A 23,441-nucleotide genomic window follows, 5' to 3' on the forward strand; every position below is an offset into this window, starting at 1 on the left:
CAACAAGTTAGTGTGCTTTAGAAAAGCACACCCTGCAATGCCCCACTACGCGGACAAGCCCTCAGACTAGAAATAACCATTGGAGCAACATATCAAGGGCTGGGGTGGATTTTCCATCATGGGCAATTTTTAAATCAAGAGTGGATGTTTGTCTAAAAGATCTGTTTTAGTCGATGCAGGAATCAAGTCATGAAAGTCCTCTGGCTTGAGTTACACAGGGGTCAGCCTAGATGGGCACAGTGGTCCCTTTTGGCTGTTCATCTATACAATATGCATGTATGAACATTAAGGAGCAGCTTTAACACTACAACAAAAGGAAGGACTGACACCAACATTCCCAGGGTTTTTCTGGCTTTCCTGAGTGTGGGTCAGAATCCAATGGTAGAGGGGAGTGTGTGTGTGTGTTTGCGGAGGTGGAGGAGGGAGCACAAATGAGTTAATTGTAGAAGCCCAGCTTCTGATCATGGTTTTGATAGCTGGGTTGATCTAGTGGCATAGCAGCACAGTAATCCAGATCCTCTATGAACAGTGGACCACATTCTGCCGTCACACTGATGTAAATCCAAAGCAACTCCATTAACTTCAGCAGAGTCATGCTGGATTTACACTTGGGTAACTAAGAGCAGAGTGTGGCTCAGTGAGTCAGAATTGTCCTGCAGCGTGTCAGATATCCCACACCATTTTTTTTCTCTCTGGGTGACAGACACAGGGAAGGAAAGGGTGGGAGAACACAAGAGGGAGGTAGCAAGGAAAGATAGACACCAGAACACAGGGGAAAGCCAGGGAAGTGGGTGGTGGGAACACTAGATTTAATATATGTCTAAAAAAGGTAACAAGCATTATTTTAAAAACAATATTAGACAGGGAGGAAGGAAGAGTGGGAGAGACTGAAAGAGAAGGAATGACTGAATAAAGAATGTGGAAAGAGAAGATGAGCAAGAAGAAAGACATGCCTGTTAGGGATAGTGAACTTCCTTCATTGTTACCGTGCTGTATGGGAATAAATAAATCAGTATCTCCCATTAAGTTATGTCACAGCACAATGTAAACGAAGAGCAGGATGTTGTTACAGCAGGGATATGATGCTGAATTGCAATATTACACCTAACCAACCCCTCCCCATCCTCCATCAGACAATTATGCATTATATGCAGAGTGCCTTGAATAGCTGGAGAAAGGGCTATTCAGCACATTTGGAATGGAAATCTCTGTTTCCTTCTGCAGGTCATGAAGTGCTGCCCTCTTCTACATCCCCTGGTTCAGCTCACAGCCTCCCATTCCAGGCAAACTCCCTAGCCCATACTTTGCAAGTGTTATTTTACCCAACACTGAGCTCCTTTGTATCTTGTAGGGTTTTTTTAAACACACTATATCATATAGTTATTTAATTTAATCCTACTTGAATATTACACCCCATGGTATACCCTAATATTAAAAAAGATAGCAATGCACTATTTTAATTAAAGCACCTCCTTTACTCCTTTAGCTAGCCTCCAGGCTTCACACAATAGTCGGAGGGTCAGATTTTCAAAGACTCGGCACCCCCAATCAGGGACAGATTTTCAAAAGTGCTCAGCTTCCAGCAGCTCCCACTGTGACACTTCTGACCATAGGTGCTGACTCCGTGGGTGCTCCAGTGCCAGAGCACCCACGGAAAAAAATTGTGGGTGCTCAGCACCCACCCGCAGCCCCACCAATCAGCTCTTCCTCCTCCCCCACAGTGCCTCCCGCCAGTGATCAGCTGTTCAGTGATGTGTAGAAGGTGCTGGGGGGAAGGAGGAGGAGCGGGGGTCAAGAAGAATCGGGGGTGAAGCAGGGGTGGGAAGAGGGGGCGTGGGGTGAGGTGGGGGTTTGGAGGAAGGGGTGGAGTGGGGGCAGGGCCTGGGGCAGATCAGGGGTCTAGCACCCCCGGAGCAAATCACAAAGTTGGCACATCTGCTTCTGACCAGATTTTCAGGACCAGCAAGCAGGCCTGGACTGTGGGAGTGGAAATTGGGCCCTATGCCATTCCCAGCTGCATGTATTCTGCAGCACTAATGTAGGGGCTTGTGTCCCATGAAGAGAATGAGGTTGTGCTTTGCAACAATATTATCAACTGGGAACTCCCCCCGCCCCACTCCCCACCACACACACAAAACCCTGGCTCCCCAACCCAGCCTTTCATGTGAAACAACAGATGTGCTGAATTCCTTCCCTTAGCATTTGCAGCATTCAGCAAAAATGCTGCTTTCATATGGATGGTCAGTTTAAAAGCTTATTAGCTTCATGCAGCATTGTTATTGTGGGGCATGTAGTTTAATTTTCAGGCCCCAGCTTGAAAGAAGAGAGTGAGGCATAAAAACAATTAAACCGAATCAAGGCAATGCAAAAGTGGAAAAGAAACTGGAGCGACTGTAGCCATTTTTGCTAGCTGTCTGCTTGGAAGAAAAGACACTCATTCCTCGAGGGTGAAATTCACCTCTGTGCTGAGGGCTTTCGCGCCACTCAAGCATTCAAAATAGAATTCTGAGACTTAAGAGGTTCATAGGCCTTTGAGCCGGCCCTCTGTACGGGGGTGAATTTCTCCCTATAGTCACCCCATATGCTAGCAGTCCAGCAGAAATTCACATTTCTGACAACAAAGGGTAAAGTGAAAGACATTTTCTTGCTGGCATATTTAGTTTTCTATGTCAGCCACTCAGGTACATTCTTACAGCATATTGGCTAGAGAATGGATGCTTTATGGGACTAGTCATAGAATACAGAGCATTTCACTTATTGATTGTAGGTTGAATCTTGCCCACGTTAGTAGTGACTAAAGTAATCACCACAAGTGAAGTGTGTTGTCTCAGGCCTTGTCTACACTACAAGACTATTTCGAATCAACTTAGTTCGAATTTGTGGATTCAACCTTATGAAGTTGAATTTGTGTATCCATACTAAATACACTAATTCGAATTTCTGAGTCCACATTCACGGGGCCAGCGTTGACTTTGGAAGCGGTGCACTGTGGGAAGCTATCCCACAGTTCCCGCAGTCCCCGCTGCCCATTGGAATGCTGGGTAGAGCCCCCAATGCCTGCTGGGGGGAGAAATGTGTCGAGGGTGGTTTTGGGTAAGTGTCGTCATTGAACCGTCAATCACAACCTCCCTCCCTCCCTCCTTGAAAGCGCCTGCGGGCAATCTGTTCGTGCACTTTTCTGGTCAGTGACAGCGCGGACGCCACAGCACTGCAAGCATGGAGCCCGCTGCGATCATCGCCGTTTTCTCCTCCTCGCACTTTATCGTCCACCTCTTCCACAGTCAGCTGATGAGAAATTGGGCTACTTTTCAATGGTGCTGCAAGCACTGGGGGACCATAGGGGACGTTTTACAAACATCAACGTCGGGTGGCCGGGCAAGGTTCATGATGCGTGTGTTTTCAGGAACTGTGGGCTGCTCAGACGCCTGCAGGAAGGTAGTTTCTTCCCGGACCACGAAATAACTGTTGTGGATGTGCAGATGCCTATAGTCATCCTCGGGGACCCAGCCTGCCCGCTAATGCACTTGCTCATGAAGCCCTATACAGGCGCCTGGGACAGCGACAAGGAACTCTTCAAATACCAGCGAGCAGCGAGCAGCGTGACCTGTGACTGTTCAGTTTCTTTACAGAGAAGCTGAACCTGCCCCTGTTTCTTTACCCAGTTACTGTTGACTCTCCTCTTCGGTTACATACCCCGTTCACCCCGTTACCCCCACTTCCAGCACACGTGTAAAAATAAAATACATGTCCCATTATTACTTAACAAAGGTTTCTTTATTCATGACTTTTCGTGAAAGGGTTGAAACTGGGACGCAGACTGTGCTGGGTAGGGTGTGCGGTGATGTAAAGACCGCCTCTAAACTCAAGGAATGACAGGCTCCTGCTCCTAGAGCGGTCCGCAGTGCCGGAATGCTTCTTTCAACGGAGCCTGCCATCCCTCTTTATGGAATTCTGTGTGCGGGCGGATATGTGACCTTGTGGTGGAGGAGGACGGATACAGATTCCTCAGCTGCGTGACTCAGCGGTCCAGGACAAGGACCGCTGTATAAGATCTGTAACCGCCCTCCCCCGCTGCAAAGTCACATCTCCCCCGCCCACACAGATCCTGGAAACCACCTCCCATACCGACCAGGGTGCCTACTGACTGCACCGTGTGTGTGACCCGCTGCTGATCCTGCCCCCGTGTCTGTACCCTGGGAAAGGTGACTGTCCTATGCAATTAACCACCCCCTTCCCCACGCCCCCCATTCAAACACAGTCTTCTTTGAAAAAACATAACGGAAACAGTAATTAACAGCAAAGCATTTTTATTAATTAAGTAGACAGTTAGGGGATGGGACTGGAATTGGGACTACTGTGAGTCTGGAAGTGAAGGACTTCGGCAAATGTAGGGTATGAGAGCTTTTGGGTACTTGAGCACTGTGCTGTGGTGCAGTGACAGTATTCACGTCCCCGGCCGCCCCTCCTCCTGATTATTTTCGGTGAGGGGGGTATGGGACTTTGTGGCGGGGGAGTGCGGTTGCAGATACACTGCAGGGTGTCTCTGTCCTCCTGCGGTCCTGCAGAACATCCACAAGGCGCCTGAGCGTGTCCGTTTGCTCCCTCACTAGTCCAAGCATTGTTTCAGTCGCCTGCTTGTCTTCCTCACGCCACCTCTCCTCCCGTTCGCTGTGTGAGCGCTGGCACAGAGAGACGGTCTCCCTCCACTGGCTCTGCTGGTCCGCCTCTGCTAGGCAGCAGCCCATACGTTCCTCGAACATCTTGTCCCTTGTCTTTTTCTTTCGCCGCCTAATCTTTGCAAGCCTCTGCGAGGGGGATGCTGTGTCAGGTCTGGAGACAGTGGAAGCTGTGAGATGGGAAACAGGGAGTGAATTCCTTGCAAATATTCTTTTTTGCGAACAATTAACTGAGTCTAGGCTGTCTGTGTGAATTCTGGGTTGAGACCCCTGTGCCTGCTAGGGCACAAATCATTTTCGCGGTGGATTCTGGGTAAATGTCGCCAGTCATTCCTTCCTCCGGGAAAGCAATGGCAGACAATCATTTTGAGCACGTTTTCCATGAATTGCCCTGGCATACGCCATAGCGTGGCAACCATGGAGCCTGTTTTGGATTTTGTGTATGTCACCGTATGTGTACTAGATGCCGCTGACAGAGGCGGGCCAGCAGCGCTGCACAGCAGCATGCTTTTGCTTTTGCATGACAGCAGCGATGGTTACCAGGCATACTGCAGCGTCTACCATACCATGAATTGGTAAGAAGACGGTAATAAGATGGTCATGGTTACCTGTCCTTTTGCACTGCACCATTTGGTGCTGTCATAAGTGCCCCTGGCCGATCAGCCAGGGGCGCAAAAGCCAAAATTGGGAATGAATCCCTGAGTCAATCCCTCCTTTTTGGTATCTAAAAATAGAATCAGTCCTGCCTAGAATATGGGCAAGTGTACTAGAGAACCACTGTATCATAGAACCAGAGAGCACAGCTGCTCTGTGTCCGATCCTGCATAAATTATGAGCTGTATGCTATTCACAGGGGGTGCTCCTGCAACAACAACACCTGTTCATTCCGTTCTTACCCCAGCCTTCCTGGGCTACCATACCATTGTCCCCCCACCTGTGTGATGAAGTAATAAAGAATGCAGGAATAAGACACAGTGACTTGTTAGTGAGATATGAGTGGAAGGAAGCCTCCAGCTGCAATGATAGTCCAGACAGGACAGTAAGGAGTGTGTAGGAGAGGAGCCCAGCATCCCTCTGCTAGTTCAGGGGCAATTGAATCTTTTCTTTACACATGAAGGGTGGAAAAACACCCATTGACTTCAGTGGTCTTTGGATCAGACCCATTCAGGGCATTTCACAGGTATTCTCCATTAGTGATGCTCTTGTGAAGCCCGGCTGCCTTCCTGTTGCTGAGCCCCCGCAAGATAATTCCCTTCCCTATCACTTTCTGCTCCATAACCCTGGGGCAGTTGTATGACATTTCAATGTCCCTTTTCACATTTGTAGCAAAATAGCACTCACAGGGTTAAAACCCTAATCTTCCTGGAGGCTGATCCCAAGTGGGGATCTCTGCCTGCATCCTTACTTGCTGCAGTTGTATACACCACAGGATACAGATCAAACCCTGCTCTCTGGTAACCCCCTTACAATTGCCTCTGTGCTGAGTCCTGGGTGCCCCCATTTTGAATGATCACAGGGTTGGGAGCCCTCCAGAAAACACTGCATTCATTCCCAGTACTGTGAAACCCTCCCAGCAGAGGAGTGTCAGTGGTTTGATCTAACTCATTTTTTATAGATCGCCTTCACTGTGGTGTCTGAATCCTGGCTGTCCGGAGACAGCTATGTCCAGCTACTGTCAGCTTAGAAGGCAGAGTGGAGGGAGGTGTCCCGAGAGGCAGGGAGGCTCACAGACAGAAGCATGCAAGTCACAGCAGATAATGGGGGCATGGTTCTCCTCTCACTCACGCTGAGGTAAATCACTAGTCACTGCACTGACCTCACTGGAATTACAAAGGCATGAGGTGGTATAAATGAGAGGAGAATGAGGCCCTGGGGGTGTGCTGAGTGGCTGATGGAGCTAATCAGCTTCCACTCCCACTTGCAAAATGGAAATTCAACAAAACAGAAGGGCTTCAGCCTGCTGGAGGAATCCTAGAGGGAGCTTGCTGGTGAGGAAGTGACCGTTTACGAGCATCATGCACCCCCCTCCACCCCCTTAAAAGCATTAATACTACACAAAAGTTGCAAAAAAATCAAACACTCAAAGCTCAAGGAGTCTGATTCCCAGTTACGCTAAGATCCCATTACACTGCTCTGGCAGGGCCTAGAGGTTCCAACCAAATCAGGGCCAGGCACTGTGAATATACATATTAAGAGACAGTCACTGGCTCCAGGTATGCAATCTAACTGGAAAAGACCCAGGGCAGGAAAGAGGGCAGTACTATTATCCCCTTATAGAGATGGGGAACTGAGGCACAGAGAAATTAAATCCCAGATCCACAAAAGGTATTTAGGCTCTTGATTTGGAACCTAAATATCTCTGTGTATCTGGGTCTGTCTAGCCTGAGGTCACAGACGAAGTCTGTGGAAGAGCTGGGAATTCAACCAAAATATCCCGAGTCCCACTCTAGTGCATTCACCACAGGGTCATCCTTCCATTCTATGTAATACAAATAATGTATTGTTCCAGGAGGTGATAATACACTGTAAAGCTGAGTAATGCCTCAGGTTTTACATTTAACTAGCGAATAGTAAATAGTACAGCTGTACAACATGGCTAAGTTAATATTGTTGGATCATTCTTAACTTTTGGAACATCCTGACTTTTGACAAGCTGATCTTGCAGCCTCCATGTTACACTAGCGCTGGGGTTCTTGCATTTTAATTTTTTTTTAAAGGAAAAAGAAAACAGGGTAAAAATGGAAAAAAATCAATTTAAGATCTGGACATAATCAACTTTCACAGTTTATAAGGTCTGTTATACGATCTTGTAAATATCTTGCTCCACTTCTATTTGTAGCGCCCCTCTCCACCTGATTACCTCCTTTAATGGCAATCCGCTTACATGTTCTGATGGACAGGTCTGGGTTCTTTTGGATCCCGCCACCCACTCAGCAGGGTGAATCTTTTTTCTTTTTTTTTGGTTATGAAATTAGTTGGCGGTGCCTCCACCCCCCTCGCTCCTTCCTGGCAGGATCACCAGGGCAGCTTGGGCGGAAAATCCTAACTACAGAGGAATCCCCACTTATTTGCCAGATAGTTGGAGACTTCCAAGAGATAACACAACACATAAAAATATATTCAACACAACAACTATATTAAACAGGCAACAAATACAACATAATAGGGGAAACACTATGTTTAGGGTCACCGGTGCCCACACTTAAAATACCCGTGTCTGGATGTAACAAATGTAAAACGAGTGTCCTGTTGGTACGCGTACCTTGCTGGGGCCCTTGATGACCTATACAATTCTCTGCAGAGGTGTAGCAGTGTGGCTGACTGGGTTCAGTACAGCCCAAAAGACCCACAAGTGGGAGGAGGTGGTGAATTCCTCCACAGGTGTAATAAGCGGTAGATTATAAAATCCTCAAACCCTCACTCCCTGGCTTGAGGACACAGTTCAGGGAGTAGAGGGTCCCCAAAACAAATTCCCTGACTAACTAACTAAAGACAAGGCACTCATGAACTCCACAAATGATCTTCAGGGTTGAGGATGACGCTGGACGATTCCAGGGGCTGCTGTCCGTTGGCAGGGATCCTCCTCAGGCAGGAATCAGCCCTGGACTAGCAGCGCTGACCATGTGGGGACTGGTCTCACCTAGGGTGACCAGATCACCCAGGTCAAATATCGGGACGTGGGGGAGGGGGGGGCAATGGGGGAAAAAATGGCAGCAGAGCAAAAAAAAAAAAGATTCCCCACCCCCGATTCCTTCTCCCTCCGCAAGCGCTGGAGGGAGGCCCGGGAGACTCAGGGGAGCTCCGGGCCGGGGTGAGTGTGAGTCCGGGCTGGCCCCAAGCAGGCAGGACTTGGGCATGGTACCTGTAGGGAGAGTAGGGAGTGGCCTGCGGGGCCAGGCGGCGGTGGCTGTTCTCCCCACCTGGGCAGCGGGACTTGAGAGCAGCCGCTGCTGCAGCTCCCACATCCGCGGGGGGAGGAAGCGGCCGCTGGCCAAACTTGGCGGCTGCGGCTCTGGTGCCCATGAACCCCCCGAGCCCGGGCCTGCTGCGGGGACCCAGCACGCACACCGCACGCCCAGCCCCTGGCCAGTTGCGTCTGGGCTGGCTGCCCAGCTGGTGCAATCCCACGGGCGGCCCTGGAGTGGGGGCAGCAGGCCCCAGCCCCCCCATCCCGCTCGGGTCCCACAGGGGAACGAACGGGGCTGGGCTGCCGATGCCTCCGCCGCGGGATTGCACCAGCTGGGCAGCCAGCCCAGACGCGACTGGCCAGTGGCGGGGCGCAGTGTGCGCGCTGCTGGGTCCCCGCAGCAGGCCCGGGTTCAGGCCCGGGCGCCACGTGCTTGGCCGCTTCCTCCCCCCGCGGCAGTGGGAGCTGCAGCAGCGGTTGCTCCCGTGTCCCGCTGCCCAAGTGGGGAGAACAGCCACCGACTGGCCCCGCAGGCCACCCCCTACTCTCCATCCAGGCACCGTGCCCGAGTCCTGCCTGCTCGGGGCCAGGCCGGACTCACACTCACCCCGGCCCCGCGTTCCCCTGCGTCTCCTGGGCATGGCGTGCTTGGCAAGAGGCGGGGATTTGGGGAGGGAGCCAATGGGGCGGGGATGGGGGCGGGGATTTGGGGAGGGAGCCAATTGGGGAAGGAGGAGGCAGAGTCGGGGCGGGGAAGGGCGCGAGCCCTTCCAGGCTCCGGAGCCTGCTTGTTTGTCCAGTGTCCCGACCTAACATTGGTCGGGACGCGGGACAAACAAGCAAATATCGGGACAGTCCCGATAAAATCGGGACGTCTGGTCACCCTAGGTCTCACCAGGGGAGCTGGAGGCGAACCCAGCCTGGCTGGGGAAATTTCTCAGCAAACATAACAATTGGGAATCATCCGTGAGGAAGGAAAACCCAGCTGGGGAATCTGGTGTCAGGTCCCTAGAGGCCAGTTCTCAGGGGGAACCCTGCTTGCAGGCCTGGGACTCACCAGCTCCCCACACAGCCAGTTTGGCCTTTACCCTGGCTGGCTCCAGCCTCCCCTCAAAATGGCTTCTCCCTCTCCTCAACTCCCTGGGAGGGGCATCTCCACTCCCTATTGGTTGCTGGGCAGACTCTGAGTTTGCCTTGGCTCCTCCTCCCTGAGCTGCCAGCAGACAGAGCTCCAGGAATCTATGTAATCTCTTTGGGGGTTACATATTCATCTTGTGCAGTTTACAATCTCCCCTGACTTTAGCAATGGGTCATTTAAGCTCGTTGGTCTCTATCAAAGCTTGAAAACCTTATAAATAAGCTCCCTTGGCTTCAGGGGCGGCTCCAGGCCCCAGCACGCCAAGCGCGTGCTTGGGGCAGCATGCCGCAGGGGGCGCTCTGTGGGACCGGCGACCGGCAGAGTACCCCCCGCGGCATGCCACCGTGCTTGGGGCGGCGAAATGTCTAGAGCCCCCCCTGCTTGGCTTCCATTCTCCACAGCCATGTATTGTGTCACAACAAACATCAGACAGATTGACAATGATTCTTGCTTTTCTTTTCTGGGTTTATTTTTCTTTTCTATTGTTTAAAAAAAATGCAAAGAAAAGTAAATTCAAAACAGAAAATCTTCATTCAAATAAAGTTAAGTTGCTGTTGTAGTCAGAACAGTGAATTTGGAAAAAAACAAACAAACGGGGGGGTGGGGTGGAGGAATTCCATAATTATTCTCTTTCAGTAGCTTCCAGTTCAAATTTACTTAGTTTTCAAGGTGATTTTTCTGACCAGCTAGCCCTTTAAACTCAACTTGAGATCTGGAAGTCAAGCCATGTCCTTTCTGGCTCATGCATAATCACCCATAATAAAGATTCTGCAAATAGAATATAGCTGATAAGTGGGTAGTTGACACATGAGGCAAAAAAGATTCCAACTCACTCTTCCATAGCTGAATTGGCTCTGCTGTGCTAACTGGTAAAAACTCATTTATATCTGTAAAGCAACCAGACATGTATTAGAAAGAGAGCCAGAGACATACACCCTTGCATCAGAGGCCTGGCTTTAGGCCTGGGGCCTGAACTAAAGCAGTGGTCAAGCCTCGCTAATATAATGCAAAAGTTAGCAAGAGACAGGCTGGGAGCTCACAGAACCCGACAACAGAGCTGGTATTGCAAAAACGCACACATTCCTAAGAAAAGCTAGGCACAGGACACTCATGCAAACACATTCCAGAAGGATGGTACCAGAACATCTCCCTGCCCCCAAAGATAACGAGAACACACTGACCCCTCCTAAAGATAAGGTCAGGATGACAGCATGATGGATAAAGATGTTTTGATCAAACCAACATGTACAAGGTAATGGGTGGTAACAGCCCATATCAGAGGGACAATACATAACTTGTTTGTATTGGTATATAAAATGATGCCTCAAAGGGAGTGTCTTTGTCTGGCCTAGGGAGGAATGGAAAGTCCCATCGATCACTGAGCTGGTCACGGGCACACATGTATTAGTGGTCTGGTAGAGTCTGCAGGATACTAGTACTGTGCGTCATCAACAATAAACCTGGCCGGGTGCCTTCGTACCTTAACAGATCTTGAGGTCATTGGGCGGTTTGCTCAAGGTCTGCTATGCCAGCTACCTGCGCAGAGCTGGGATGGCATACAGAGGGAACACACACAGCCAAACATCTGACAACAACATCAAATGGCTTGAAGACAGTCATGGAGCAGATCTATTAAGCAAGAAGGCACCATTTTTGTATAGCCCATTGTCTCACAGCTGCACTTTTTCTTAGCCAGAAAACTCCAGTCCAGCTTCATTCATGGCTGTACACCGGCTTCCACCAATAGAAGTTCTGCTAGAAGTGCCCCAGCAGTAGAAAGTCCACCAGGCAGGGTTTGTAGGAGTAGATGGCAGCTTCAATTATACCTCCTTTGGAGGAGAATGGGGCTGCAGTGGGCCATAGGGCTGGTGCCAGCTTGGGAAGGGGCCTTGGCCATGCTGTCTAAGAGGTGAGCTGATTTGGCAGCCTCAGTCAGCAGATCTCCTGGGAACCCTGACCACAACTGAAATCTACTCCCTCCCCTGGAGCAAACGCTGAGACACTCCCTTCTGCCCTGTCTATGGGTGAATCCCCCTCAGGTGCAGAGGGATGAGCTGCCCCAGGGAGATGTAATTTCCACTTCCCTGAACCCGTTTGGGTGCATGCAGCATTCCCAGTTGATACTCTCTCTTTTCTGGGCATTGGTACTGCCTCAGCTATGGCACTTGACACTGAGCACTGTTCCAAGATCCCCGGAGGGTGCATTTGTATATCTAACATATGTGTTCTGCAGACTGACAGTTTGTGACAGAAACCATCGGCATTCTGTGCTGCAACTGCCATATTCCATCTCTCCAGGGCGAGGCGAGGACATGGTTTCAGCTTTCATTGAGCTCTCACTACTCTTTTCGTGGGTGCTGAGTCTGACCTTTAACATTATTTTAACCCAATTCTCATGTACTTAATGCACTGAGCAATCAGGGGAGAAGGGGCAGCACTGTCTGAGCAGACATTGCTCCCCTTACATGAGTTCCCAGCATTTCCCAGTGGCCACACCCCGTTTGATAGACATAAGCTAGAGCAAGGTATTATTATATTTCTGCATTGCATTTTGCTCTATTCAGTTTCTGTTTGGAAAAAATCAAAGCCCTTGTTGGGTCCTTTCAGAGATGTGCATTTGGGTTTTGTCTCAGCAGCAGTGGATCTTGGTTATTATCTTTAAAATCAACTGAACCACTGACAGGTCTGTGTCTATGGCTCCTCTCCTGATATTGCATCAGTAGTGCTTGAAATGCAGAGGGTGGCTCCATTCATCCCCAAAAAGATGTGATTGTTTTCCTCTGGGTGTGGATCTGTGCCTGAGCTCTAAGAAGCCCCAACTTTTTCTTTGTTTTAGTTCACCTGTCCAGCCACAAAGGCCTTATGTTGCAGTCCCCAACATCTCAGTCAAGGAGGACTGAATGGGACTCCCTTTGGAACCTGGTAAAGCCCCTTCTAGCTCAGCCAGCGGGAATATGATTGTGACTGATATGACATTCACCCCTGACGGGGTGAGTGTACAGATCTTGCTAGCCTGCAAAGTGAGAGACCAGAACTGAGATTCCTTTCTTGGTGGTCTCACTCCTATTCTTCTCAGTCCTTGGATCTTACTCCTCTCCATTCCCTCCTTTTCTGTGCTTTTCCTGTTCTCTGGTACCACCCGCACCCTCGTGAGCTAGCTTGTTATTTAATCCACCTTCCAGCCCCTACCCATTCTGCACCGACCTCTTACCTTCATGAATAGCAAAGTAACAAGGTTTACAAGGATCCTGATCTTAGAAGTGCCATTCAAAGATCTGCTTGTGTCACATTGATGGATGCACACAAACGTAAGCTCACCTCAGTGCAGCAAAGGATCAGATCAAAGGAGGGGAGGGTGGAAGCTGCCACGTACCTGCATACACTGACTGACTGCAAGGTTTGCAGCTAGCGTGTGGTGACACATGGGATTCAAACTGCTTTTCTTCAGCACCTTGAGACATAGGGAGGCACCAAGGATTTGTACTACTGTGTACTTGGGGGCACACAAATCTAGAGGGGCACATCCTGGGAAGGGAGCTCTGCCCCAAGCTGACCAATCCTGAGAATGGTCAAGATGGTGTGGAGTGGCTCCCAGCCTCACAAGGGAATGGGGAGCTCCCTACCCTTCCCCCCAGCTCTGTGCAGCTCCTGGCCCCTCTCTTACTCAGACAAGAACAGCAAATACTACTGAAATTATGGGGTTATATTATAGTAACTCCCATGTAACAGCCTTCTGGGGGAGCCCAAAGATAGGGAGTGAGCAACTCAGCATGGGAACCTAAATCTTAGCAGGCTGGTGGGTGGGGGTTTAGAGAGGTCTGGGGTCTCTCCTCCCCTAGTTGCCCATTAGGTGTATGAGATATGAGAGATCTTCCTTTGGGACCCCACTCACAGCTGTTAGCTAATTATTAGTTCCTCAGTGTCTCCCTGGTTGAGCTTCCTGTCAGTCAGCCAGTGTAACACTATGCCACATGGCCGGTGAAGCATTGTCTCCCCGTCATGCCATTCCCTAACAATCCCACTGATCGTGGACATTGAAATCATAAACTTCACCTTACAGGGGACAAAGAGGTTATACACTTGTGGAGCTGTTGAGGAGTGTGTGGGTGTGGCTTCTGGCTGTTCCTTGGAGATCCAGATGGGCTCTGTACTCACACAGAATGGGGGTCAGGATTCGGTCCAGTTAGATTGTTTTTCTTCGAGGAGCCACGCATTGTGGAGACTTCAGGACATTTGCCAAAGACCCCCCTGCCGATTTGCGTAGCATACTCTGATGCTGTTGTCATTGAAGCCCGCTGCATCTGTGTGTATATTCAGTATCAATTAGATAGATTTTCAGCTCAGAAATATGCAAGATCTGAGGAAAATAATCCAAGACACACATACTGCTCAAAAAGAGCGAGAGACCTGGAGAACAGTAATGCTGAGACCAGGGCCAGCCCACAACATTTTGGTACCTGAGGCGGGGAGCTCAAATGACACTCCCATGCCCCCTCGCTTGGGCCAAAACTTTGAAAGGTCTCAATTCTGCCTTCTTCCTGTTCTACTCCTCTCATGGTACTGCTCTGCTACCTACCCCAATAAAGGAGAACTAACAACTTAAAATGCCTTGTTCAAAAATTTTAAGTAACACTTAACTTTCAGTCGCCTGAACAGCAAATGTAACTTTTCTTGTCTGCATAGTAAACACTGGCATTTTTATCGGTTTGAATAATCAAAGTGATGCTTTCCATGCTTTCTTGGTTGCAAAGATTTGAATTGTTTCCTGAAGGTCCACAGTCTGGGCCAGCTCATGCTCTATTGAGATGGTTGCAAGGCCGACTAGCCTGTCCTGTGTCATTGTGGAGCGTAGATGTGTTTTTATTAACTTCAGCTTGGAGAAGCTGCGTTCTCCACTGGCAACTGCTACAGGAAGTGTTAGAAGTATGCGCAGAGCAACAAAAGCATTTGGAAAGAGGTTGGTCATCTTATTTGTGCACATATATTCCAGAACAGCCTTTGGAGTTGATCCTGCTGAAATATATCTTGAAAGGTCTTTCAGTTCATCACCTAAATCACTTGCATCAATATCGCGCATGTCATCACGTGTCAATACTGTCTCTAGTGCCCTGCATTGCTGGTGTAGGTCTTCAGGTATAGTGAGGAGTTTTGGAAATCATACAACATCCCAAATATACTGTTGTGTTCCTTGAGCTGCATGAAACGTTCTTCAACGTATTGCATAGTCTAGCACCTGGTTAAAGAATTCAACTTTGAATTGTTGTTTGGGGTCTCTTATGGGATTATCCCGTGCCTCGTAATCAAAATGTCGTCTTCTTCGGTGACTTTTGTATTCTTGAATGGGTAGGAAAATAGCTTCAGTGTGAAGTTCCTCTGCCAACTTCTGTGCACTCTTCAGAACATTCTGAAATCCCTCATCTGACCGGTAAGACTGTAGATATGACTTTGCTTTGTCTAGTTGTTCCTTTGCTCCAGATATATCAAGGTCAAAACCTTGGAGTTTCTTGCTTACAACATTTATTTCAAACAGTATGTCATGCCACAACACTAAGCCACACAGAAATTTGAAGTTATGTATGTTTCTGGTGATTCCATTTCCCTCTGCCACTGTTCTCCCATGAACAGTTCCTGTTATAGCATTATCCTCCATAATGGCAACTATGGCATATCTATCTTCCCAATTTGGTGTTTGATAGGTTTTATCACCTCCACTTGACTTTCCCATCGTGTGGCACTCAGTGGTTTCACTGTTCCCAGATGTTGCTTCAAAATTTGCCATCGATGAGTTGATGCAGAGAAAAATATATAGATGCTTTGAATTACATTAAAAAATTCAGCAGCCTCACTAGAAGCTGCTGCTGCATCACTGACCACTAAGTTCAATGAATGAGAACTGCATGGGACAAAAAAAGCTCAAGGGTTTAACTCTCAGATCCATGTCTGCACTCCTCTGTTCTTTCCTCTCATGTTGGCACCATTATCATAGCCCTCACCTCTCATGTCAGCTATCACAATTCCCGTATATTCCAGCTTTTTAAGAAGCACATTTGTCATACCAGCTCCTGTAGTATCATCAATGTCAATAAATTCTAGAAAATGCTCTCTGACAGTCACCATTGCAGGGATATTTTCGCTAGGTTCTGCTGTTGTTACAAAACGCACCATTAAAGTCATTTGTTCAGTATGGCTGATGTCAGGTGTGCAGTCCAGAATAACAGAGTAATATCTTGCTGACTTCACATCTGCCACAGTCTTCTGTTTGACTTTTGTTGCCAGTAATGGTATGATCTCATTTTAAATTGTTTTTCCAAGGTAGTGGTGTGTGTACATTTCTTGGGTGGTGACTCTTCTTAGATGCTCCTGGAGTACAGCATCAAACTTAGCCATCAGCTCCGCAATTTTAAGGAAGTTTCCATTGTTTGGCACATACAGCTGATCTGAAGTGCCATGCAGTGCTAGGTTTTGGGTAGCAAGCATTCTCACAATGGCAATGAGCTTTTTCAGAACATTTTGCAAGTAAAGAGACTCTGATGCAATCTTCTCTTGATGCTGATCATCTATGGTGGCCTTTAACCTTAGTCTCATCTCAAGCTCTTTCCACCTATGGAATGCCCGCTGGTGATTTGCTGCCCTCTCATGGATTTTACGCCAGTAATGTGTTGGATGGAAACTTCTATTTTCATTGTCTTTGGGGAACATAAAGTTTTTCACTTGCTGTGGCCCATGCAGTACAAGGAAGTCCCTCAGGCTACTGCTCAAGTGGGTCCACTGTCCTGGATCAGCTCGACTTAAGGAACTAAACTCCACAGCAGCTGTTTCTTGCACCTCCACCACGCTCTTCTTTAATCTACACTTTTCTTCAGGGATGTGCATGGGTTACATCCATTTGAGATGGAGATATGGATGCTGCAATAGCTGCCAGGTAGCCTGTACTCTGACTAACTGGAAGATCAGGCATCTCCTCACCACTCACATCCTCACTGGGGCCGGAAGGCTCACCGTGAACATTTGTGTCTATGTATCTCAGGAGAGCTCCTTCCTGCTTAGCTGGAAAAGCTTCCTTTGCTTTCTTTCTTTTTCTGAATGCTGCCCCAGAGGGGAGTTTTCTTCTTTCACTCATGACTGCTGTTCTGTGCCAGCTATAGTGGCTCTCAACACTCATTTGAAGGGAACAAATAAGCAGGCTGGTAGCAGGGCCTGAGTGAGGGAAGATATCAGCGTCTTAAGGGCCTAACTGGCTCCTACTACTTCAGTTGACGGCCTGTTCTCTCAAGTGGGTTCAGAGAAGCTGCAGGAAACAGGAAGCTCCCTGAGAAGCTGGTGTTAATCAGTCAAGACTCCTGGGAGTGCTAGAGAGGTACATCAGAGGCTCCTCCTCCTCTCTCTCCCTGCAGCTCCTGCTGCTTTCTGTTATTCCCTCTCACCTTTTCTCCTGCCTGCTGTTATGTCTCTTATGCCCTCCTTCCTCCACCACAGCACTCCACCATCTCTGTGAATCTAGAGCAGAAAGAATACATATGCACCAGCAGCAGACACAATTTTCTACACTCTGGGTCCTAGTGGCGTCTTCCCCCCCACCACCGCCGCCCCAGTCTGGCACGAGGTGGCCACCTCAGTTCACCTCATGGTAAGGCCAGCCCTGGCTGAGACCTAGGGATGATAGTGGATAACATAATAGACATTCGTTTGTAAAGCATTATGTCCACACGAAAAAAAAACAATACAGTTTTGAACTGCATATATGGCGGCATCATAGAAATGTAGGGCTGGACGAGACCTCAAGAAGTCATCAAGTTCAGTCCCCTGCACTGTTACAGAACAGGACATTAATAGATTGATTCTATGCTGCTCTAATGCATTCACACCTGGAACATCACACTCAGCTCTGGGCACCATATTACGAGGAACATACTGGCAAACGGAAGGAAGTTCAAAGAAGAGCAACAAAAATGATCAGGAGACTGCAGGGTTTGAATTATAAAGAAAGATTCAAAATGCTAAAATTGGCTAAGGGATGACTAAGATGGAAATGTGCTAACAATCTCCAAATATTTGGAGGGTGTTAATACTAGGGAGAAGGAGGAATTATTTAATGTGATTCAGGGTGGGTTTGTAAGGGACCAGGGCATAGGCAGTCTGGCCTATTGGTCACAGCTCAGCTGGTGTCCACAAGTCAACAACAGCCACAAAGCAGGAGTCAGCAAGCAGGAATCAGAGTAATCACTAGAGCCAGGATCAATAGGCAAGAGTCAGGCTGGCATCAGAGATCAGAGGTACTGATCATGTTGGGATCTCCACGCAAGAGTCAGGCAAGGATCAGAGACTGGGGAACAGTAAAAGGTTTGGAGTAGGGTGACCAGACAGCAAATGTGAAAAATTGGAACGGGGGTGGGGGGGTAATAGGACCCTATATAAGAAAAAGGCCCAAAAATCAGGACTGTCCCTATAAAATCAGGACATCTGGTCAACCCTAATTTGGAGTCACAGCAAGCTACAAGTCTGCATGGCTGCCTAAATAACCCTGGAGACTAGCCCAGCAAGTTGAGTAGTGAGTATGCACCAATCAGGAGGCCACAGCGTGCTGTCCCTCTGGTCCCTTTGGGCGGTACTTCCTGCAGCACCTAATCTACACAGTGCTCCTTGGATATGGTTCTACATGATCCTCCCATGGTAATGTGGGAACAGCAGCTGGCCTGCGCTCTATAATCCTGAGTTTTAATCCCATAGCCCCTCATGGAGTGCAATGAGACAAAATTGAGGGAGAATTTAGCCTGAATATCAGGATAAATTTCCTGGCATTAAGATGTATAGTATCCTCATGCTGCGTATCTCAGGGTTTTGTTTCCTGGCACCTATCACTAAAGGATTTGAGCCACCGAGGAGCAATCTCCCCAGGAAAGACCCATCACTTCAGACTTTAATAATTAGATAAGATGAAACTCTAGAAGAAAGTACTGTATGGAACAATCCTGCCCTGGAAGAGGGGGACTAGAAGATGACCAAAATAGCACTTTTCTAGGAGTTTGTGATATATCTATTTGTCCTCTGAAAACTGAGTTCTATGTGATTAATAATGCTTGTCATTTCTCCACCATCCTTTTTCTTCCAGTTGTTCTGCTGCTTTAAACTAAACTAGGATCAGCTGGGCTAGGAAGGAGGCAAACCCTATTATGTTTCCCTTGGGGATAATTGATTGATCAAAGGGCAGAAGTACTATGTGTGTTTGCAATGCTAGACACATATGACTTCAGCCATTTACTTAGAGTTCTGGTGTCAGTAACCAAGTGTACTGAGGTTTTCATATTATCCATTTTTATTTTTGCTTCTTTTTACCCCAAAGAGGCTGTATATTGCTTTTCTTTATTTGATCTGCTGCAGTGCTCATGGTCGTTCAACATGAGAACAGAATGGGTTTAGAGCAGATCAATATATTCCAAAAATATTTAGCATGAGCTGTACACAGGAGCACATTTTCAGCATGTGTGTAACGTTCATAGGAATTTTGAGGGGGACAAAATGCCAGGACAATGAGCAGAATGTTTCCCCCTTGGCTTGTGGATACTTACTTGCCTTGCAGCTTTTCAATGGAAAGAGAAGTGAGAGAGAGATGGAAGCAAGCCTGCTGCATTGGTTCGTTGCATCTCCTATATTTTTGAACACTCTTATCTCACTCTTTGCCTGATGACCCATTTTACTTTAGCTGCTTGATACATGCCTACTACTGTGTGAAAAAATAGCATAAGGCCCCAAGATGTTAATTGCATCTGTCTAGTGAACACTGAAAATACACCTGAGAAAATATATGATTGGGCTTGTTTTTGTTTGAGGGGGGAGGGGGTTGAGGAAAATCCCATTTAACTCAACATTGTGGTCAAAGGGCCCAATCGTGAGCTAATATTAGCAGTAGCCAGCATGGGTGCCACTTGTGGCCCTCAAAGGCCTCTGTTAAGAAGCAAATGTGTAAACTTGATTACAAATAGAAAATTTGCTCCCTGAGCCGCAGCCTGTGGTTTTTAAATGGAAGCAAATCAACTCTGCCAGTAGGGGGCACCACCTCCAGAGCTGCTCTAATGTGAGCCACTGCTCAGGGCCAGAGGTCTCTGCCTGCCTCTCCCTTGCTGGCTGCCTGCTGCATCACAGGAGAGGGAGAAGAGTAGCTCTAGTTGCTCCATGGCCATGCTGTGGAGTCCCAGGGAGAGTAGGACAAAAGCTCAACTGGCTTTGCCTGAGCCTAGGGGGCTAGTACCTAGCAAAGGAAAATTCTCTCACAACAGTTACCCAGGACAACTGAGGCGAAGGGAAGAAGAGAAGCTACAACCAGTTCTAACTGCCTGGTTTTTTGCCCCATGTGAGAGCAGGTCAATAGACAATCCTCACCAACACGCACTGGCATGGGGACAAAAACCACCAGCCAGGATTAACAAGGCATACCCAGCACTTTGCTCCAATTTGCAATAATGGGAGGCAGCTGTGTACTTCAGTACCCATCAGGGAGAGCAGGTGGGTTCTGTTATTCTAATAAAGTGTCTTCTCAGTAGAGGCCAGCTTCCTTCCTAAGGGTTGTGCAACTTTTGGGCTGGGTATACCTCTGACTGACAATTGGAAAGGGTTGTCTGGGACCCAATTTTTGCTCTTCTGTCATTATCTACAGTTGGATTGTACCAAAGGAATTTATTTTAAACAGTAGGAGCTAGATTCTCCTGTGTTATTGCTCCTTTGTACTGCCTTGCTGTAGCAAAGAGGCTATGCAGTCAGCTTAACTGGCTACCTGGAGATTGCCCTAGCCCAGGGGAAGTCCTGGGTAGTATAAACCTGATGTAGGTTCCCCTATTGTAGGTGCTTTTGCTGAAGTGAAGGGGTATGTTTGCAATGCTTCTGTGCCTTGGCTAGCCTCAGCATCACGGAGCTGACAAGATGGGTGGAAGGAGTATGGGGGAACTGAATTGGGAAGACTAGTTGCACAATTGTAGCTGAAATGCTAGTACTTGGGGTCTATGCTAGCACTTGGAATCCTATAATCATAGACTATCAGGGTTGGAAGGGACCTCAGGAGGTCATCTAGTCCAACCCCCTGCTCAAAGCAGGACCAATCCCCACTTCAACATCCACAGGCAAGATGCAATAGTGGTGAGCCTGCTTGGAGTAAGTGCAATATGCCTGTGCCATAATTAGCTGCCTCCTAGGGGGCTGGACTCATTGGGGTCAGGTGACAGTCTGAAACACCTGGGCTTTATCAAAGTACTGAAAAAACTGAGTTTGGAAGGAAGTTGGGCTCCTATAGATGGTCTGGGAAGGCTCTAGGGAAGCAGCCTGAAAGTCAGCACTGGATCTCAGAGCTTGGAAGGTAGCTGAGAGAAGCTGAAATCCATGTGAGAGGACTTGAGGAAAGGTGCTTGGGAGTCAGAGCTCTATCCTGGAGCCAGAGGTACTTAAAACTAACCCAGAAGGGATTGGCAATGAACTTCCAGGGTGGGCTGAAGAGGAACCTAAGCAGGGTGGAAGGACCCTTTTGTCTGAGCTCTTGTTACACTGGGAAGGTGATTAGACTCTGAGAGTAGCCCACCTGTATGGCTGAACCATGTGAGGGATGGGGTGGGGGGGGAAGAGAGAGAGAATTCTGGTGTGGGGCCATTGTCAGTGAGCGCCTGTAGTGGTGTGCTTGGCCAGTAGGGGTATTAATGGCAGGTCCGGCTGTGATCCCCAAACTTTTTACCTGCTGCCCTTTCTGGGGCCAGGAGTGGGGGGGATGCAGAGAGGGGTAAGAGGGATGGGGCTACTGTTGGGGGTAGCTGCATGGCCCTGGCAGGCATGGGGCCAGGAGCAGCAATGGGTGGCACTCACTCCCACCTGCCCCCTGTTGGGGCTGGCCTCGGCCTCAGCTGTGCCCCCCTGAACATTCCTCTGTGCCCGCCTCAGTTTGGGGACCTCTGGCATTGCTGTATTAGGAAACAAACTACACTTAGCAACAGGTAAGGTGACAACACCCTATTCACCCAGAACCTTAAAAGCACGGAAATGAGATTTTTAAGAAGACTTGTGCATTCCTTGTTACCTTCTGACTCCTCCAGTGCTGTTAACACACTCCATAAGGCTTTCCCTTCCATCTGCATCAGCTAACCAAAAGCACTGGTGTAGTCAAGGGTAAGGACATTTACACTTTTCACTGGGGAATATAGTCATTTCACTTTTTTTAATCCACTGCCCAAAAACAATACATACCCCAGCTTCATCAAACTTGCATCTAACACAAAACATTAACAGTGACCCGGTGTTTAATATTAACAGAGAAGCACATCTGACTGTGACATTTGGGAAGTTCTTCTGCTTTAACGCTGCTGAGGTCACTGTTAAGGTTTTGCCTGGGAGTGCTATCGCTGCCCAGTAATAAGCCTCTAGCCCAACATGGCCAGTGAGTGTGCTGTCAACAAATGCACTCTGCATGCTTTAAGTCTGTGTTTATTTGTGAGTAGATAAAGCTGATTAAACAAATGAGATTTATTCAAATCTATTGTTCACTTGGGCCCCAATTCAGCAAAGCACCTAAGCATGTGCCTAGCTCTATGGATGTTTATGGAATACTCATGTTCCTGAGCTTAGAGTTACACATGTGTTGAAGGGTTCTACTGAAGCAGGACCTTGTCTGGGCAGAGAGAGGGGAATAAAACTTAGAAGCTGGCAAATTGTATGCTTAGCTAGTCTATGTAACCTTGTGCTCCTATTATCTGCATCTTCCCTCTTCGTCCCTTCTCACATCTTGTCCTTATTTAGGCCTGTACTCTGCACACATTTATATAGGTGCTTATCTGTAAGTATCTCAATAGTCAATGGTGCTGCTCAGAGTATTTAGCAGTGTAGTGTCCTGCTGCTGGAGCCTTTTCCCCGCTGCAGGATAAGACTCTCCCAGCAGGGAAAAGCTCTGGTGAGGCTGGGGGAGAAGGGAAAGGCTTGGGTAGCTCCTGCTGCTGGAGATCTTCCGCAGAGCAGGGAAAGGCTGAAGCCTTTCCTTACTGCCTCTCCTCTGCCAGAGCCTGTCTGACACACGTCTCTACACCCTGCAGTGTGGATGCAGATGGCTTTTCACAGTGGAGCATGATAGCTACACATACACTACGTGCTGCTGCCAGTGGTGTGTTGTGGAGATGTAGCCTCAGCCTCTCTAAAGGCTTGCTTACTTTGTGATGGCCTCTACTGCAATGTAGTAATAACACAATTTCCATAAGAGTAACAAATAGCAAAGGCAACAAGTTGTCCATCTCCATAACCAACTAGTACCGTGAACAGTATCAGAGGGGTAGCCGTGTTAGTCTGGTTCTGTAGAAGCAGCAAAGAATCCTGTGGCACCTTATAGACTAACAGACATTTTGCAGCATGAGCTTTCGTGGGTGAATACCCACTTCTTCGGATGCAAGCAGTGGAAATTTCAGGGGCAGGTGTGTATATATAAGCAAGCAAGAAGCAAGCTAGAGATAACGAGGTTAGATCAATCAGGGAGGATGAGGCCCTGTTCCAGCAGCTGAGGTGTGAAAACCAAGGGAGGAGAAACTGGTTCTGTAATTGGCAAGCCATTCACAGTCTTTGTTTAGTCCTGAGCTGATGGTGTTAAATTTGCAGATGAACTGGAGCTCAGCAGTTTCTCTTTGAAGTCTGGTCCTAAAGTTTTTTTGCTGTAGGATGGCCACCTTAAAATCTGCTATTGTGTGGCCAGGGAGGTTGAAGTGTT

At 48.2% G+C, this 23,441-nt stretch overlaps 1 protein-coding gene across 2 annotated transcripts in view; it reads left to right on the forward strand.

Moving 5' to 3' along the window:
• TMEM178B (transmembrane protein 178B) overlaps window positions 1-23,441 on the forward strand; it is a 345,704-nt gene that overhangs the window by 36,162 nt on the left and 286,101 nt on the right. Inside the window, exon 1 of one of the 2 annotated variants that reach the window (XR_006573805.1) lies at window positions 20,989-21,146. The exons of the other annotated variant lie outside the window; for it this stretch is intronic. The gene's annotated coding sequence lies outside the window, so the exon portion shown is untranslated. Of the gene's footprint in view, window positions 1-20,988; window positions 21,147-23,441 lie in introns of those variants that run through there. 2 annotated transcript variants of the gene reach the window in all.

This window comes from Mauremys mutica, chromosome 1 (genome assembly GCF_020497125.1).
Source record: "Mauremys mutica isolate MM-2020 ecotype Southern chromosome 1, ASM2049712v1, whole genome shotgun sequence".
NCBI classification, from domain to species: domain Eukaryota; kingdom Metazoa; phylum Chordata; order Testudines; family Geoemydidae; genus Mauremys; species Mauremys mutica.